Genomic DNA, 19,043 nt, shown 5'->3' with positions numbered 1-19,043 from the left:
GGTTGAGGAAGCTGGACCTGCTTAGCCTAGAGAAGAGACGACTGAGAGGGGACCTCACCAGTGTCTGTAAGTATCTGATGGGAGGGTCAGGAGGAGTCAGGCAGTTCTTGGTAGTGCCAAACAAAAGGACAAGAGGCAATGGGCAGAAACTGATGCACAGGAAATTTCACCTGAACATGAGGAAGAACTTCTTTATTCTGCAAGTGACCAAGCACTGGAACAAATTGTCCAGGGAGGATGTAGAGTCTCTATCACTGGAGATATTCAAAAGCTTTCCGGACACAATTCCGAGTAACATACTCTGTGGGACCCTGCTTGAGCAGGGAGGTTTGACTGGGTGATGTCCCATCTTCCCTCTCATCCTTAACCTTCTATCCCTAACGTTCTCAGCAATACTGGCTGAGACGATCCTGAACGCCATGACGTAAACTGTGCTTCTCATGTGGCATAAGCTCATGCTCTTGGAATTAAGATCTGTTTCAAAAGGTAATTTGACGGGACCATACAAGATGCTTGTCAAATGTGTGCCAAATATACACTGCTTTCTGGGCCAGAAAAGCTTCAGAAATTGTGTGTGCACCAGTTTTAACTTGGACTAGATTAAGAAAAAACACTTCAGAAAAGTTTCAGTGACTGTCTCTGTGTGTGCCATTTTTACTGAACAAATTAAGCCAAAGATATTCTGTGGCTTCAAATAGATATATATATTATGTTTCAGCAACTTGTTAGTCTGAAAAGACTCAGCCACATGTCTTAGGCCTGGAGATATTTCCTGAGCCAAACACTACATAAGCTATCTAGCAATAAGGACACCTCAATTGCTTCAGGCTTAAGTCTGCCTTTCAGTTTATATATGATAGCTCATTGTTGCCTGGGATTGCTGTGCTTGGCTGTCCCTTTGCAGTACTTGTCCCTTTGGCAGTTCTCACTGGGTAAAGCCAGAACAACAACACGAATGTGTGAGAATTCTTTCAATAATTGGTTTGCATTGTCCTATTTCTACTCTAGCAGAAGTCAGCAGGAATTGCCCCAAGGAACCAGGGCTAATCTGATGCTGAGGGTCCTTGAAAATTCTGCTATACCCTTCAGCAACAGTGTATGAATGCTCAGGGCTTCAGTGATGGGGACTTTTCCTGTGAACAGATATGAAACACTATTAAATGATTTTCTAAGCTGCATCCAATGTCATATGTACAAAATTAGTAATCACAATTTTGTTTCATTAAAGTCATACTATCTGCAATTTCCTCATCACTGAATTAGGCCTAAATTAAATTTACTCTGTTCTGGAGATTATTTTTCAATTCTGTTTTGACAGATCTTCAGTTAACACATTTATCTCCCAAGTGCCACTGTACTGAGTCTCTCCTTCCATCTAAAAAAGGAAGCTCCTTCAAAGTTTCATTTGCTGGTCCTCATACAATAAAATCTAGAGCTGCCTTAGATAATGACCATAAAAGACACATCCCAGATAGCAGGCATATTACTAACAGTGACTTCAGCAATTTCATTTGCTGCTGTTCTATACTGAAGAGCCACCAATGGCTCAGGAAAATTGTAGACAGAGATTTTCTGCTGGTTGCTTTTGCCTGTTGTTTAGACACTTTGTTGGGATGCTTTGGGTTTGTCTGGGACTCTTTATTCCATCTGACCTTTATTGACTATTCCCATTCATCCATGAACATGTACAAGCAGAAACACCAGCTGGCTTCCACTCACTCCTTTTCTGCACATCAAGGAGAAAAGACACAAGTGGGGTAAGAACAGTGCATGGGCGACGCTTCCCTGCCTTCCTGCTCACAGCAGAGCAGGATGGGGATGGGGACCAGTTGGCACATATTAATTATGACAGTGGTTTGAACATCAAAGGATCGAGATACAAGAAGCAAAGATGTGAGAACACAGGAAAAGAGAAAGAGGAAAGAATAGGTGTGATGTTACAAGAAGAGGTGTTCACCAGATCTAAGGGCTTATATTCCATGAGGTAATTATAGAAGTATAAACAATAAATCAGTCTTTATCTGCCAGACCTTTGACCATAAGAGAAAAAGAAGATACATCAATGGGATTATAGGATCTAGCTCTGTAGAATAAAGAGTATAGCTGTAACAGTTTTGGGCTCTAAGTTTCCCTTTGAACAGCTTTATAGCAAGGCATGCATCAAAACTGTCGCTGAGAATGTGCTGTGGGTTTCTTGTATCTTCCACTGAAGGGGAAAGCTGTTACTGATTACTGGCTACATTTGTTGTATTTCAAGGCAGGGCTCATGTGGCAGTTCTCTTTTTAGCTCTAAAGTTAGCTAACTGTATGACAACCTCTTTCTTTCCCTCCAGGAAACACCTCCAAGTGTCCACTGCTATGGCTGGCTTCTGCAGAGAGATCACTGAAGAGGGAGAGGAAGGCTCTTCTCCACTTTCTGTGCTCCAACCAATTTTTCCTCCACTTCTGCAGCAGCAGGACAAAAGCCAGGCTCTCTTTCCCCTTTGTGCCACGATTGTCTGATTAACAAAATTATTTGTAAAATCTTTGTTTTACATTTGATCTTGTTAAAAAGGGTAGTTTTAAACAAAGCCAGATACTTAAAAGATCACCACATGGTTTTAATTGTATTTTCTACTTTGTGTCATAACTTGAATGAACAAGATATGAACAGTATTCCTATTGTCACCACATTTCACTGTGTTATCGCATTTGCTAATATTTCCTAGTATTTCCTATTTAAAAAAATATTGGCAACTAGTATGGAGCTGATGTAATAACCATGTATCTTCTGCTTACTCCGTTGGTAGAGCCCGAAGCTGCTAGAAGATCACTTTATGACTTCAGTCAGTGCTGGATCTGAAGCCCCAAAAGGGAAGAGTTATGCTCTAGAGGTTTCCCACCTTCCAGATCCCATTCCTCTGCTCCTTCCAGCTATGCAAAGGCTCTCACTGTGCTGCAGAGCACAATGTGGCTTGGATGCTGTACACACATATGTGAACATGATGAGTTTATGGGTGCATTTTTGCTGACAAACTGAAATTATGGGAGGAAGAGAGGGGAAGTGCTTTGAGATTTGGAGTTAAATATTTGAATTGATCTTGTAAACAGAGTGATTGAGAAATGAAACAAAAAATAAAGATGTTTTCATTTGTCTGCAGCTGAAAAATATACATAAGGAAAACTGTGGGGAGAAGGTGGGGAAAGCATGAAGTAACAGATACTTCAGTCTTCCTTTCTTCCCATTAGGGCCATGCTCTTTCTCTTACATTATGGGGTAGAGGCCAAGCTAGTGCACAGATTCCTCTTCCACTTCATAGCCATGCAGCTGCATCCTGCCCTCATAGTTAATCTCATTTATGGCCTTTCCAGAAGGCAGCCTACCCTGGGTGACAATTACAGTTGGTTAATTTTGGCATGATGTGATTAAAAGCAGACTGATATAAATCACTGAACAGTGTAGCTTATGAAAATGAAGTTGAGGTAGCATCCCAACCACAGCACTACCATGAGAGAAGCTGAGAGCCAGATGTTGGGCTAATGAAGAACCAATCTAATAATGGACTTTGTGTATCCTCTGGAGCTTGAAAGCCTTGCCTAATGCCAGATATCTCCATGTTGTGATACATATTGAACATTTTAGAGGTTTACACTTTGGTTTAGTGCATTGTCTTGGTTTATAGCTAAATACCCTAGGAGAAAGTTTGGGAGCAGGATTTCTGGAGCACTGGAAGAGAGAGCCCTAGCAGGAAGGATATCCAGAGGATATTTCAGGAAGGATACTCTGAGTATGCTTGATATCCAGGTGTCTTAAGCACTCCAAATCTTACCTTATGTTAAAATCTAAAGTGGCCTGTTTGAGTAGGTGGTGTCATTTATGGACAAAAACAAGTGAGAAGCATCTGTGCAATCGAGGCAGATGGATGTCTATGTGGAAACCCACTGTAAGTCTGCAATCAGAGTCTTCCTGCCTCTCCTTGCATTTTTCAAAGAAGATACCATGTCCGCTGAAAAGAGGAACTGTAAGATAAAGTCTTTTGCTTGTTCATCACTGAAATGTGATAGGACACTTTTAAGTTAAATGTGAGTGCCCTGATTACAAGCTCACTTTAGGTTCTGCAGGCTTGAAGTGTGCAGCTGTCCTGGCCAGTGTGAACTTACAGACATCCTCTGCTGAGAGATGAGCTCGGTGGCTCCTGAGCCGGTCTCCTTCCTGCCACTTACATTCAACACACTGCCATCTCCTCAGAGATGTCCTGCCTGATACAGGAGTGACACAAGGTGCAGCTAGGGAGCAATGGCACTCCGGTCCACAGAGTCAGTGCACTATAGCAGCTGCCATTTGATCCCTCTATAGATTATTATAGCAGATTAGTCTTTGGCCTCTGCAGTAAGATAAATGACAGAAGTAAGAAAATTACAGAAAAGATGTTAAATCACCTGGTGATATCATTAAAAAGAGAACCTTTTAAAGATTCTGGTTCTATGAAACAGACAGCGTAAAAGCACAAAGCTCAAAGACAACCTATGCTCAGAAAGGATGTCTTTTATTCTTGGGAGAAACCCTCCTGTTCTGTTGGAGTTTCTTTGCACCTTGTATATGCAGACCAACTTTTGTAATTTTTTTAACAAACAAGGAGAGGGAACTATTTCTGTACTTTGCTTTTGACTTGACCCAGAGCAGTTAATAAGGAAGTGTTTTGATCAGAGAGAATTTGATCATGACTAACATTTCTGTTAATTTATACATTAATCTGCAAGTCACACATTTAGAAATTACAGCTTGAATATTAAAAAATACATTAATGGAAAGAGGAAGAAGGGAAGAAGAAAGAAAGAGAAAGATTAGGAGAGCAGGAGCTGATGAGAGTACAATTCCTTGGTTAGTTACTCTGTAAAGGACACAGACTGAATGTCTCTATCTGAAGATTCAGTCTCTTTACACGTGATGTGGCTTTTCATGTCAGTAGAGTAAAATCTTCCTGAGTCTCTTTTCCTCCTAAACAGTATGTTCTGGAGAATCTGTGCTAACTTAATTACATTGCTTTGACTGCCTAAAAGATGGCAAAGCTTGTAGGAAAAAGAAAAAGTCAAGAAAAACTGGGGGGGGGGGGGGTGTTACCTTAAAGAAGGTTTCATTTTACAAAATATGGGTTTTTTTCATTTGTAACACAGCTTAAAAAAGATGATAGGAAAATTATTTTTCCCAGTCAGCAAAAAACTCGAAATTTTTGGCATAGTTTTTTCTCATTCAGATCATACTCTGCTCTAGTGATGAATCTGTTGAAGTAAAGAATTGTGCTAGGACCTGCTTCTGTTCAGCAGATGACTCAAAGCAGAACCTCACTGGTTCCTCAGCCCAACCTTCACTTGCATTGGACTGCACACCATGTGCCATCCAAAGCCCAATACAAACACTTCAAGGGTCAAGGCTTTATGAAGTCTGGACTATATTTTTCTTTGACAAATAGCACACAGTGCCAAGATTTGCTGCATCCTGTCCACATGAAGCAAAGGTTTAGAACTGACAATGTACTTTACAGAATCATAGAATTACAGAATATGCTGACTTGGAAGGGACCATTCAGTCCGCAAGGATCATGAAGTTGAACTCCTGGGCATGCACAGGACACCCCAAGAGTCACACCATGTGCCTGAGAGCATTGTTCAAACACTTCTTGAACTCTGCCAGGCTTGGTGCTGTGAGCACTTCCCTAGGGAGCCTGCTCCAGTGTTTATTCACCCTCTGGATTAAGATCCTTTTCCTAATATCCAGCCATCATCTTTAATAGATCCTTGACTAATAGTCCCTTGACTAGTTACCCTGTAGTGTTCCATCAAGTCCATCAGCCTCCCCACAACAAAGGAGGTTTGAGTCCCTGGAGAGCCTTGAGGCTGTAGTGTCTCTGAAAACAATTGGCCTATCTCTTGCTCCTTTGCTCAAATACTACATAGCCTGTTCACTTCTTCCTGTAGCACCTTTGCCTGAGGCATAGCTCCTGAGCCAGAGCAAACCTTCTGCAAAGGAACTGTTTGTTGGCCCCAGCATTTTGAAGGGACCTCAGGCATTCCTGGCTGAAGAGTTTTTCTCGTGGAAGAGAGTCTTCTGCATTCCAGTACCTCTAGGTTATATTCATCACCTTCACAGACATAAAAATTGCCATTTCTTTGCTGAAATTGCCATTAAAAGAACTAAATAAATAGTATCCAGTTCTTAGGGTATTGTGATGACCTTGTTCAAGCAGAGGAAGAAATATCACCTTATTTCAGGAGCTGTTTCTTAGGCTAAGACACGGAAAAATAGTGAGAAAGGCTAAAACTAGAGGATGAACTGTCCTCAAATTGAGACTATTTAACCAGTAATTTAATGTATAATGCTGTTGTGTTTGTCTTCATTCTGTAGTCATGAAAGGACTGCAGATTCCCTGAAATTCAGCAGCATGACTTGCTTCTGGTGTAACCCTTCAGCTGCAGTGCAGGACATTGCTTACCATGCCTGCCACATGTTGTGTGTCTGTTCAATACAAGCATTTGTAGGACAGTAAAATAGTTGCTAGATGATGCCACTTGGTTTTGCTTCTTGAAGGCTTGCCACTGCAAGTTATTCCAATTATTCCAACAAAAGTTACCTCAATTGTCTGAATGTTGTCACTTTGGAAAAAGTATGCATCTACAGTTCCCCATATGTGATAACAATTTTGAAAAAGCAGTGACCACCGCAACCAAAGCATTCACATCTGTTAAAAGCACAGCTTGCTCTTCCACTTGTGTCAAAGCTGTTGGCACAGAATTCAAAGTACTGGAATGGCAATTCTATCAGGAAGCAAGTGCCACATAAAGCTGTAATAGCTGCCTTCATTAGCTTTTGTTGTCTGAAAAACTCCGAGTGCTTTGGATAAAGTAACGTACCACACATCTATAGAAGCTGTTGGGCAGGAGTGTGACAGCCATATGCTTACATGTATAATGTGTGCTTGCCCTCATCTTTAACTAAATGTTTTCCTAAAGCAGCTGTGGCAATAGGAATGAGTTCAAACAATTCCCACGCAGCTAAAATGCCGCTGAAGGCACTGGGTTCTCTGACAAGGGAACTGAGGCCACAAGTGCCCCAAGTACTCTGCAAAGATTGCTGCCCTAACACTAACAGAGTGTGCTGTGGAGTCAGGCACAGCTGCTGGTGCAGCTGGAGAAGGATGTGGCCTGGTTGCTCAGCATGGTCCTGAAGCAGGAATCTTGCTTCTGGCGCTGGCACTAACTCATGTGGGTCACAAGGACTATCTCTGCACTGCCCTTGGGTGTGAGCTGGCTTGTGTTTCTCTGCACCTGTAGCATGGATCTTCCACAACTTCTTCTGCAATCTCCCTTTTTACCTCCTCAGACATGGCTGAACAGGGAGATTATGGGAGCAGCTAGAAAGGGAATGCAAGCAGATTTAGGAGGAGGCATGTGTTGTTAACTGTGGCAATGCAGGAAATTCAAACCACTTTGGTTTAGAAATGACAAGCAAAATCATTCCATGCCAGAATGCATGAGGTTTCTTTCATATCCCACCTTACTGGACCCCATGAATAAAGAATGAAAATCCAGATACCATATGTTGCCAAATACTTCACTCCTCTTTCTCACAACTCCTATTCAAAGTCTATTCAGATGTTCCTCTGACAAACTCTGTGTTTCAGCTTTTCTTACTGAAAACACAAAATATTGCATTAAAATAGACTTCTGTCCAATAGCTGAGGCATGATGAAGAGCCTGCCCATCCTTTCAGCCATGATCCTGTAGCAAGGAGGGCACATGGTGTCAGTAAGCATCCTGAGGACTTCCTCTTCAAAACTGAGACTGTTTTGTCCTCCCTTCAGCTTTGGATTTGTTCACTCTTCCTAGGAAATAATTACTGCTTCATTTTTCACTTTTTACACACAATGTTTGGCATATCTTGGAGTTTGGAATTGAGAGAAAGGCTGTTACACCAAATGTTGTCATCTTTCTGCTTTCATACAGTCTACAGGCTGAGAATGGCCTTGTGAGGTCATGGAAGAGTACTACACCAGTGCACAGTGTAAAAGTCACTGCTGTTTATGTCATCCATGAGGACTATTCAGCTGCAGAGGACTCTAGGAGGCAACACTGTGAGGTCCTCACTTCACCCTCCCCACCCAAAATATTTCATAGCACATTTGGAATACAAATTTATGCTTTTGAAGTTTGCCTTTTTACCAACAAAATAGATGAGTGGAACCTGTCCAGACAGTTTTTATTGCAGCAGCACTGCTCCATTATTAATCTCTCTCCAGACATGTCAATTGTTCACTTTCCAGATAAGATGATGGCCCTGCACATGGTGGGATAAGAAAGAGAATGGTGCACAACTCCAGCTGCCTCTCACAGCTTCCCACAGTGCCAACAGCTGTAGTGCCTATTTCTGAAAATGAGGAAAAGTACATTACTGCTATTCTAGTATTTCTTGAGAAGGCTCTGGCTTGGCCACTGGGATCCATTTCAGAGCGACAAGCCAGGGACAGGAAGGCACATTCCTGCAGTTTGGAGTAAAGCATGTAAGTTCCTTAAAGAGTCTTGCTTAAATATGGCCACTTTAAGCATTGTGATCTTCCAGAGACAGCTTAGGGCATCCCATTCCATACAAGGGGATAGCTCACATCCCCCTTTCCTTAGATGCCGGTCTTTCCTTGGGTTTTCTACATGATTGCCATAGAAACCATTTCAGTTTAGCTTACTTGATTACATCACAAATATAATTATTTCTCACATATCACACAAAAATAGAATGTTTGAAAATGTAAATTTTAATATACTGGCTTGGGAAAAAAAAACCTAAAAGATGCAGGAAAAAAAAACCACTGTAAATATATCTAAAGCAATTCACAGTAGTAATGCAATGTAATTGTTTCCCCACTATTTGGAGGTTAAATTGGGCCTTTGGCAACCTGATAACTTGAGCAAACAACTCTAAACTAGTCTTAACCTCCCCCCTTCTTTAAATAAAGCTCAACTTGTAATATGGAATGTGAATTGTTTTGACTGTTAAACCATTCCAAACTGAAAACCCACACATCATAAACGTGTTGAAAGAAGAATATATTTCAATAGTGCAGCAGACTCTTTGAGTACAGTAGAGCAGCAGTCTTCAATCAACTCAACTTTCTTTCCAGAAACAGAAAATGAAAGCCTAAGTGCCATACACATTTTTAAGTGATTTATCTAAATTGAAAGAACCAACTTTTTTGTGACTGATTATAGCTGCATATACGAATGGCTATGGATAACAGGTTTCTTTCACTTTTCAAAATGATATATAACAATGTTCCATGCAGAGACCTTCTATTTACACATCTGTTCAGCACCTGCCCATAATTACTTAGTTCATTTTTATTATTGGGCTTGTCACCATATTAATGTAGCTGCACATTCAAATTGATTGTAATTGCAAATTTCCTGAAAAAGCCTGGTTTCTGCAAGTATTTAATTAAGCTGATAGCCTAAATTAAAAATAATTATGTAACTGTACTCCACTACAATAATACATACATGTCTCCCTCTACATACAAAATGGATATTTCACATAATTCATACAATATGTGGATTAATACTGTATAATTAAAGGTCAGCCTTCAACTAGAAAAGGAGGGATAATTAACTTCAGTATTTAGAAACCTGACATATTTCAATTAAGAAAGCAATTTGTCATAAACTTCATAAATCAAGTTATCAAGGAACATGTTAGCAATGCTTTTAATAAATAGAGATGGTGAAAGTAAGCATATTTCTTCTTGTGGCATAATTTTACTTGAGTAAATGGTTTACATAGAAAGCCTTCCCTTTCTGGGTAATGAGGTCATATCTCTGCAACTACCAATGTTTGTTTCCATCTGCTGGCTCTTTGGATGTAGTTGGCACCCTCTGTTGATCTCTTCTCTCTGGTACACAAAAAAGCCCAGGATGCTGCACTTGAAACATTCTTTTGGTATAGGATAAATCAGGAGAGGTGTTAGTACCAGCCCAAAGGCCTGAACAGCTTCACTCCCACCAGATGTTGTGGGAAGCTGGAGCATATGCTAGCCTCACTTTCTCCAGTGAGTCTGCTCCTGGTGGCAAAGACATCACAGACATCAGTGACACGGCTTCTACATCCCTGAGTGATTGCTGAGGCAGAACTCTGGTGGATTGGCACGATGACACAAAACTACATGTTAAGAATTAATTTCCTCTCATAGGAGAACAGTGATATTTTTAGAGTTTCTTGTTGAAAGCGTAACCAAAACTCCTGGAGTACTCTACCTGAGGGACAGTCAAGTATTGTCACTGTAAAGGTTTCTGGAGCTGTAGTCCAAAATATGCTCCCCAGAAACCCAAAGTTGCCTTTAATTTTTCTCTGTTCTTCTGTGGGGCTGTGTCAGCCCATGGAGTTTGGTGGAGCCTGGGAGGGAAAAGGAACATAGGTGAATTGACTGAAAAATAGTCAAGTTTTGGTCACACGCCTGCTGGAATGCTTTCAACAGACTCATCAAATTCACGACTTCTCTACAGAACATTTAGTTTCCATGAGCGAGCCTTTTCTCTTGGAAGAGATCCAAAGTGTTTGCTCTAACACTGCTCATGCTTATCTTGAAGCAAACTGTAGGATCTGTATTCCACAATGGCTGAGTTAATCCATTCAGAAACACTAATGCCAATGAATATATATCCACTGAACAGCAGAGCTATGATCTGGAATTTGAACTCTCATAATTCAAAGAAAATGTGAAACAGGCTTTTGATTTGATCCACTCTTGCTGTAAGAACTGAGAATGAAATACTGCTCCCAGCTCTGATCCAAACCTTTCAAGGTCCAGTGGTTGTTCTTAGTATTTGATATGAACTCTTAGTAAAATTCTGTCAGAAATAAATATGTTCAGATTTTTTGTGTGTGAGATTGGGATATATAGCAATAGGTAATTATGTTCCCTATGCAGTACACATCCTGAATCTCAGCTCTGACCTCAGTCCAGCTTTCTGAGAATGCTACTGATATTACAATCAGAAGAAAAGCTGTTGTAAATGTTATCTAAATGATCACTGTCCCATCTGCAAGGAAATGGCTGCAGGAATTTCTGTTTCCTGTCATTTCTTGCCTCAATTCTTTGAGTGTGTCCATAGAAAAGTTTCACTGAAATTGAAGGGCATCATAACAAGTTCATGCCCAAGTGTCCAGCCACATATCCAGAGTATTGTTGATGAGTTATTACAGTGAGGGGCAAAAGAAAGGGAAACATGAGAAGAGGGTTGGCTTTCCAGCTTGGAAGACCATCTTCTTCCCCTCCATCATTACCTGTCTTCGGTGTTTCTCCATGTGCAACAACAAGTTGAAAAGGAGGAGCAGAAAGATTTCTTTGTCTTGCAGTTTCCTGTCACTGTTACTTACTTCATGTAAGATGAACATTGTTTTGGGATCCTAATCCTAAAACAAGATCCTAAGGCACTGAAAGCGTACTGTGTCTCCAGTTTTCCTTGCTTACCTTACCTTTCTGAACACACATTTCTCCATTTCCCATCAGGGTTTTTGCTGAGTAAATCTGACTCTGTTGAGAGGGGGAAAAAAGACAAGATGAAAGGAAAGGGCAACAGAAAAGGAAAGAGAAAGAGAGAAAGAGAGAGAGAGGAAAGAAGAAAGAAGAAGAAAAGAAAGAGAGAAATAGAGAAAGAGGAAAGGAAAGGAAAGGAAAGGAATTTTCTGGTAAATGTTCTCAGCTGATTTTATTACAAAATTAAGAACTTGAATTAGAAGCTGATGTTTTCTTTGTCTGGATGGTGCATCTGAATCATGGGTGTCCTGAAATGAAATCAAATGGGAATTGTTGCATGTTCAGGGATGATATTTGTTCTGGCATTCTCTGTTGTCCACATATTCACATTAGGCTAATTTTTCCTATTTCTGCATTGCCATATACTTGGCAGGTACAGCAAAATAAACAGTAGCATAGTTAATCAATCCAATCTTGTTGGAAAGAGATTGAAAGGAGACCTTCGTTGTTGTGGAAACCTAGCATGGACAGAAAACCCCACACCTCTCTTTGCCAACAAGAATTGGAAATTGAGTGAATTGGGAAATAATAGCTATAAATACACTTATGAATTACTCACTCGCTCTCACAAAATATTTTTATTAACATACAAAATTAAAAAATTATAGAAGTTCAAGCACAAGCTTAAAATGAAGCATATGATTAAATGCATATTCTCTTTGGGAGGTATTAATATAAGTCTGCTTTTTTTGCTGTTATGCCTGTTACACTGCCAGGGGAGCTTATGCTCTAAACCAAAAGGACAGAGGGCTTTCTGTAAGGCAAGAGGTTTACTTCACCTTTATCTACAGTAAAGATCATGGAGATATAAGATGGCTGCCTCCTGCAGATGGAAATAATGGATCTGCTTCTTATCTGCCATTCCAAGTTCATGCAATTGAGGACAATAGATCATTTCTCTTACAGCTTTTTCCTTCCACTCAGTGCTGCCAGAAAAGTGTGATAACTCATTGTGACCTATACTTCAGGCAGCTATCAGATCAACCAAACACAGATCAGGTGGTTCCAAATACTGGAAGGTAATGCAATGTCTTACAAAATGTATAGCTCTATGTCTGTGGGAAGTAAATATTTGTCTGAGTAGAAGTGATCTTGAAGTAGACCTGAACTTGTAACCATGACTCAGTCTCTCATGAGCCCACATCCTCTGGATCCTGTTCAAGGACATTTGAGTAGTGGGGAACTGTGTGAGGTTGCATTTCTGTGTGGTAAACTTCTTCTCTAAGGTCTGCCAAAGAGATAGGAAAGTTCTCAGCATCTGAGACAAAGGCATACAGTACTTCTCTAGCATTAAAAACAACTTCACACAAAGGAGATGTCATTCCCATTTAGCAATTTGTACCAGGAAAAAGTTTTGTCCTACTGCCCGTGTCAGGTGTGCAGTCCCAACCACATTTTTGGAGCCTCTGCCCCAGACTTGGCTGGGGAAGGGGTGCTGCCAAGGAGCAGAGCTCCAGCTGCTTTCCCTTCTCCCTGATCAGGTGGTGGGAAAAGATGAGGTAACAGACAAGGCTCTCCTCTCTCTCTTTTCATCTCCTCTCTTTCTCTTCCTCTCTTGGCCAGGTGTTACCAAAAAGGAGGAGAAGGGGAAATGTCCTGGAGCTCAGCCCTGGTCAGCAAAGAGGAGGGAAGTCCTCTGAGTGGGATTTCCATTGCAGAAAGCATGCTGTTGGGTAGCTGAGGGGATGGGGAGGGGGCTACCCCACAAGTGTCAGGTGAGGGACAGGTACACAGCCAGGAAGAGCCACCTCCCTGCAACTTCCTCCACCTACAGATCCCCTCATGGGTGCTCTGGAAAGAAATTTAAAGTGCTACTCTGGACAACCCAAAGACTGTTCAGTTCAGCCTCATGAAGTTGGTGTTGTTCCAGTTCACCACAGCTTCAGGCAGAAAAGGGTTGCCTTGTCCCTTTAAAATGACAATCTATTGTGGCTGTGATTTAAGCTGCAGGAAACAGCATCTCCTTACATTTCATGCAGAAGAACACATTGTTAGTAATTAAAATAAATGTATAACTTTAAGGATCCACTCTTACCCCACATCACTGATGGAAACTGTATCTTTCAGGAATGCCCCATGTATTTGCCGTTGGACATGACCAACAGTTTGCCTGGCTATGGTGAGAACCCCAAATGCATGAAGGACTCGCCTGTGTTGATGAGCATGACCCTGCTTAGTCCAAAGCCAAGTCCATGGAGCACAAATACTGCACTATCACCTTCACTCTGCCCAAGCACTGTGACCAGCAAATCTGGACACAATGCTACAAGAACCACCTCAGAGATTCCCAGGCCCAGATTTTCCCAGAAATACGCTTTGGCTCATGGGGCTATACTCACTGGTTTGGAGGGTGCTGCTTCCTCCACCAGCTGTTTCCAGGTGCCAGTGACACTGATTTAGTGCCCCTTTGTGCCATTCTCCCAGCACTGAGAATCTGACACCACCAATATTTCTTAAACGGCACAATGCAACCTATTAAGAGACAAGGGGAAATTTGAGTGCCTGTGTTGCAGTTTGATAAATAACTGTCTTACTAATACAAGAACTTGTCAAGACACTACAGATTCCACCAGTGTTTGAAGATGGGGCAGAGGAGCAGGAGAGGGACATGTGTTGGATTGAAAATACAAACCCTTAGACACGAAGAGTGGGAGGATGTGGGACTATATGTCTGTGGCATCTTGGTCAGTCTTGGCAAGAAACCTTTCCTATTTCTGTACTTTTACTGTACTTGAAATCCAGTGAGAACCTAATTAAAATTAATGGAGAAATAAAAAGTTGGGGGAAAGCAAGGCAATGTAAAAATAGAAACACTAACACAAGAAAATATTAGGTCTCCATGAACTCTCTTAAAATGCATTTTTTTTCAAATTAACATATCAAAATACTGCTCTGGGACTTTCAGAAGTCTTCAGAGTATAATATATTTAAAAGACTGTGACAATGTTACAAAATAATGTATTTTATTTGACTTTTACCTCTCTGCAGAGCTGGAATCAGTAGCCAATACATAATCAGCTTCCCCATTAATCTCTTTACCCCAAAAGTCTCTGAAGCAGGAAATCTTCTGGCCAGTGTTCAGAGGATGTGATGATGGAGCAGAGGTCCTAAGTGTTTTGGTACCAACAACAATCACTTTCCAAAGCTGTTCCACTTGGTGTGTTCATGCAGTTTAGTGTAGAGTGGGCAGCAGGAGTTGAGAGGATTTTTTCCATGTGGGATGTATCACACTCTGTAGCAAATGCTCTTAAAACTTATTTGTGCAATATGGCTCTAGTTGTCTTTTAATTCCACCCTGACTCATGACCATTAAGGAGGGGGAAAAAGAAAAAAAAAAAAAAAAAAAAAAAAAAAAAAAAAGACAGCTAAGCAGTTTTTAAAAAAATAAGGTTTCAGACTCTGCTATGCACTCATCATAAATACATCATTATGTGATGGAGTCACTATTGGACAAGGTAAATTGGAGTGCATTAACCATGTTTTTCTATGGCTTAGCTTGTGCCTTTTTTTCTTTTCCAATGTTTGTTTAGAAGATAATTGCGACCACTTGACACATTTGTACCCTTGAGTTATTGATACAGGTTTTCAAGCCATAGGAACATAGTTGAGATCAGCAAATATTTAGTGAGATTCTTGTCAGAGAGATTTTAAGCAAAAAGCTCATAGAAACTCTGTTGATTTATATAGGTCAAAAATCTTTTCAAAAATAAGGGTCCAGTTAATGAAATCCATACAACCCATGGACAAGTGAGCAATGAACTGTCATTAAATTATCCCTAGTAAATGGATAGAAAAAAAGTCCTGCAATGTTACTGCAAGAGTGTGTTGAGGGCACAAGAGCATGAAAGAAGCTAATAGTTCCAATCCCAATACACCTCTTGAGTCTAACTTAACCAACTGTTTATCTCCTCTGGAGTCACCCAGGGTGCCTGGTGCCATCATGAGCTCTTGCATGCTACAGATGCAACCCAGACTGTGGGTAGCTCTCTTAGGCACACCACTACCCTTGCTAGGACTGTTGTGCTTCCCAAATTCCACCACAGATAGATTTTTTTTCTCTTCATGACAGGCAAGGGACACAATTTTGAAGAGTGCAGTGGAAGGCTTGTGCTTCCTGTCCATAAACTTCAGCTATCAGTGTGATAAAGACAAAAAATTATCTTGTTTTACCTGATTCAATTAAGATTAACACTTGATCAAATTATTTGCTGGAAGCTTGTGAATTCATGTAATTAGCCATGTTTTGAAGATAACTAAAATGCATCTGTAAACTACTTAGAAACACTTCTGCATTTACATGAAGCAATCTCTGAAAAGCTACAAGCTCAGAGCTGTAATTATGAACTTTGATTCCAAGTGTCAAACTATTTGAATCTTTTAAGTCACTGAGGCATAAACAAATAGTAGAATGGATAACTAATTTATTTCTTAATCCAGAGAGATTTCAGAGATCATCCAAGATGATACAGTTTTTGGAGATGAATCACGTGCAAATATAAAGACAGATTTGTCCATGAATCATGGACAAACATAAAGGCTATGGCACACCTGGTGCCAGCGAAAAATCCATGTCACAACCAGCACATCTCAGACTTGAACCTGAAGTGTGTCGTTAAATGTGGGAAAGTTCTGCTGCTCCTTTGGGCCAGACTGCCCATCTCTGTCAAACTTGGGGTCTGGGACATCCTGTTCAGCAGGTGCAGGACCTGCTGCCATCAAACCAGGACACCATTGGAACCTACAGGTGATGCCATTTGTCCGAAGATAAAATTCACCTGGAGTACAAGGTTTGTTTACCATGTATACTGTCAAAGTATATGAGCATGGACCTTTGAGTGAGAAAGACTTTTAGCCAAAACACTGCTTAAAACAGCCGGGCAGTTCAAAAGACAGCTTAGAACTAAATATCTATTATACATTTTTGATTATTGTTAGCTTGGTGCCATGAAAGTCTGTGAAGCTGATGCAAGAAAAAGGGCCCTCCAGTGCTATTTCCAGAATCCCAGCAAAACCAACTTTGCTGCTGTCATGTTTCTGTACATGCATTATTCCTAACATGGTTTGTTCTGCAGCCCACAAGCCTTGCTGGCACTTTGAAACATTATTTGGATGAGAAATGCCAGACCTGGCAATGCAGTGATATAATACACTAATAAGCAAATTCTGAGCAATGTTCAATAGGAAGCATTTTTTATTTTATGAAGAATTTCTATTTAATGTAGTTTTTCTTAAAAGCAGTGACACTATGTCATCCATAATAAATCACTCTTGTTGTCATTCTAATGTCTTTTTTATTCATTTCTGTTTCTAAATTATGGAAAGTTTTGGAGTTCGGTAGGAGACAGATGAATGCTCCAGCATTCTGCTGTGAATCCAAAGTATTTTGTAAAACTCCTTGCACTATTTCCAAAAATGTTAGAAATACTTTCATGGCAACAGACTACAAGGGGCTGTCTTTTTCTATAAAATTCTAAACACACACACACACACACACACACACAGACACACACATTTTCCTTCCTGATTTTCTCTGCATGTGTCAAATTTAGGCAGGAATTCTATAGCACTTAGTACTTGCTAATGTAGAAATGACTGCCAAATGAATGGTTTATACTGGAATATCTCATTATTTATATAAGTATGTTACAGTATGGACATTTAATTTAGTTCTCATTCCAAACCCATGACAAGTCACTTTGACACCTTTAAGAAATGTTTCACATATGGTAAGATAGAGCACTCAAAACTGTAAAAGGAAAAAAAATAGATGACTCAAATTAAAACAGAGATTTTTAAACAATCCAAGGAAATACTTCAAGCTTGTAATAACACATCTCAGCCATTTACTGTTTAATAATTTTAATGATGAATTAACATTTCTAGGGAACAAGGATGGTACAGTAGTTCTGGGGGTTGGCTATTTTCACTTCCAAAAGACGCAGGGCAAAATTTCACAGGTATTAATGGAAATGTCTTTTTGAATATGGGGAGTTAAAGCTTTCATGGAAGGTTCTGATTTGTTGTGGTGCTGCTGTAGATCTGAGTATGAGAGAATTCAGGCACCAAGCCCAGTACTGAGACAGCCAGGCAGGGATTTGAAACTGCACCTGCACTGCCTGTTACAATCTCATAGCCTTTCACTTTACAAATAAAATAGTCATGTTTATCCCCCACTCTGTGAAAAATACCATTTTAGCTGAAACACTTTTCTGCCATAAAACTAAATCAGACTACTTGTGTAATGGAGCTGGATGGAAAGTAGCACCAAAGCTTGATTTACCATGCAAGCTGAGTGGGGAAGGGTTTGGCTTCAAAGCTGACAATTTATTCAGGGCACTTTCTCTGTGAACTGTGAGTTTGAGCCATGAAGTCTAGCTTTGGAATGGCAGCTCTCTGGGTACTACCTGGATTAGGAAAGATCCCTCGCAGCAAGGAGCACACATTAGTGCAACTGACTGTGAGGGCTAACAGGCTAAGTGTAAGACTAGTAACACTGGGTTTCTACCACATGAAATCCCGCTGTGAACCCTGTCTGTGCCTGCTTCCTCAGCTTCAAGATACCTGAGGTGTGGGGCTTGAAGGTGAGCATGGCTTCAGAGAGCAAACAAAGCACTTGACATGTTGCTGCCTTTCACCACAATATTGCACCAAAGTAGGAACATTATGACATTTGGAGGGCAGAAAGCAGGCAAGCACACATGGGGAACAGACTCAGTTACAGCCAGATGGCTCTTCCCACCTTGGGGCTTCCTTGCCACATCAGGCAAAGGCCTTTCAGGCATCTGCCACCAAGATGGAAATGAATAGAGGTGCCTGAATTCTCGCCTGGGCCAGCAATGACCTGCTCTTGCTGTGCAGGATGGGAGTGGGCTCCAGGGTCCACTGGGTTCTGTACATTTATACAGATAACATATACAGAGAGAAATAGCTGGGTATCATATAGGTATCAATCAGAAGACAGAAGTATTTTCTATCTAGAAATACTTCGTGTATAATAAATAAGACAGCAAGAAATTACCACTGACACAAAGACCTAAAAAAACATGAAACACAAAGTGTTTGGTGTGTCTTTTGCTTACATTTTTATAAAATAAATCTTTGACAACTCTTTTGAAGAGCAAGGGCTTTTAGCCAACCCGAATGACATTACCCAGTGTTACCAAAACAAAGATAAAATACTCTCTGTAGCTGTAACTTCTGAAGCCTTTTTCAATCCATTTCATTCCTTTTTCTGCTTGTCTGGATCTCCCCTAACTCACATGTGCTCACTCTCCAGCCCCATCTTCACCCCTCCATTATCACAATGAGCTGCTCCCTTGACACTAACTAAAAGGATCAAGATTTTCTTCCAAGAGCATCTAAGAGAGAGGAGAGGAAAGATGTCCAAACAGTTTTCCTAAGGATTTTTGTATTTTCCTCTTGAGAATATATTCTGCATCCCTGAGAGTGGTGGATGTACCCTTTGCTGTCCCAAGCCCTTCCATT

Source organism: Onychostruthus taczanowskii, unplaced genomic scaffold (genome assembly GCF_017590055.1).
Source record: "Onychostruthus taczanowskii isolate IOZ18803 unplaced genomic scaffold, ASM1759005v1 scaffold42, whole genome shotgun sequence".
NCBI classification, from domain to species: Eukaryota; Metazoa; Chordata; class Aves; order Passeriformes; family Passeridae; genus Onychostruthus; species Onychostruthus taczanowskii.
This window is presented reverse-complemented; position numbering follows the sequence as displayed.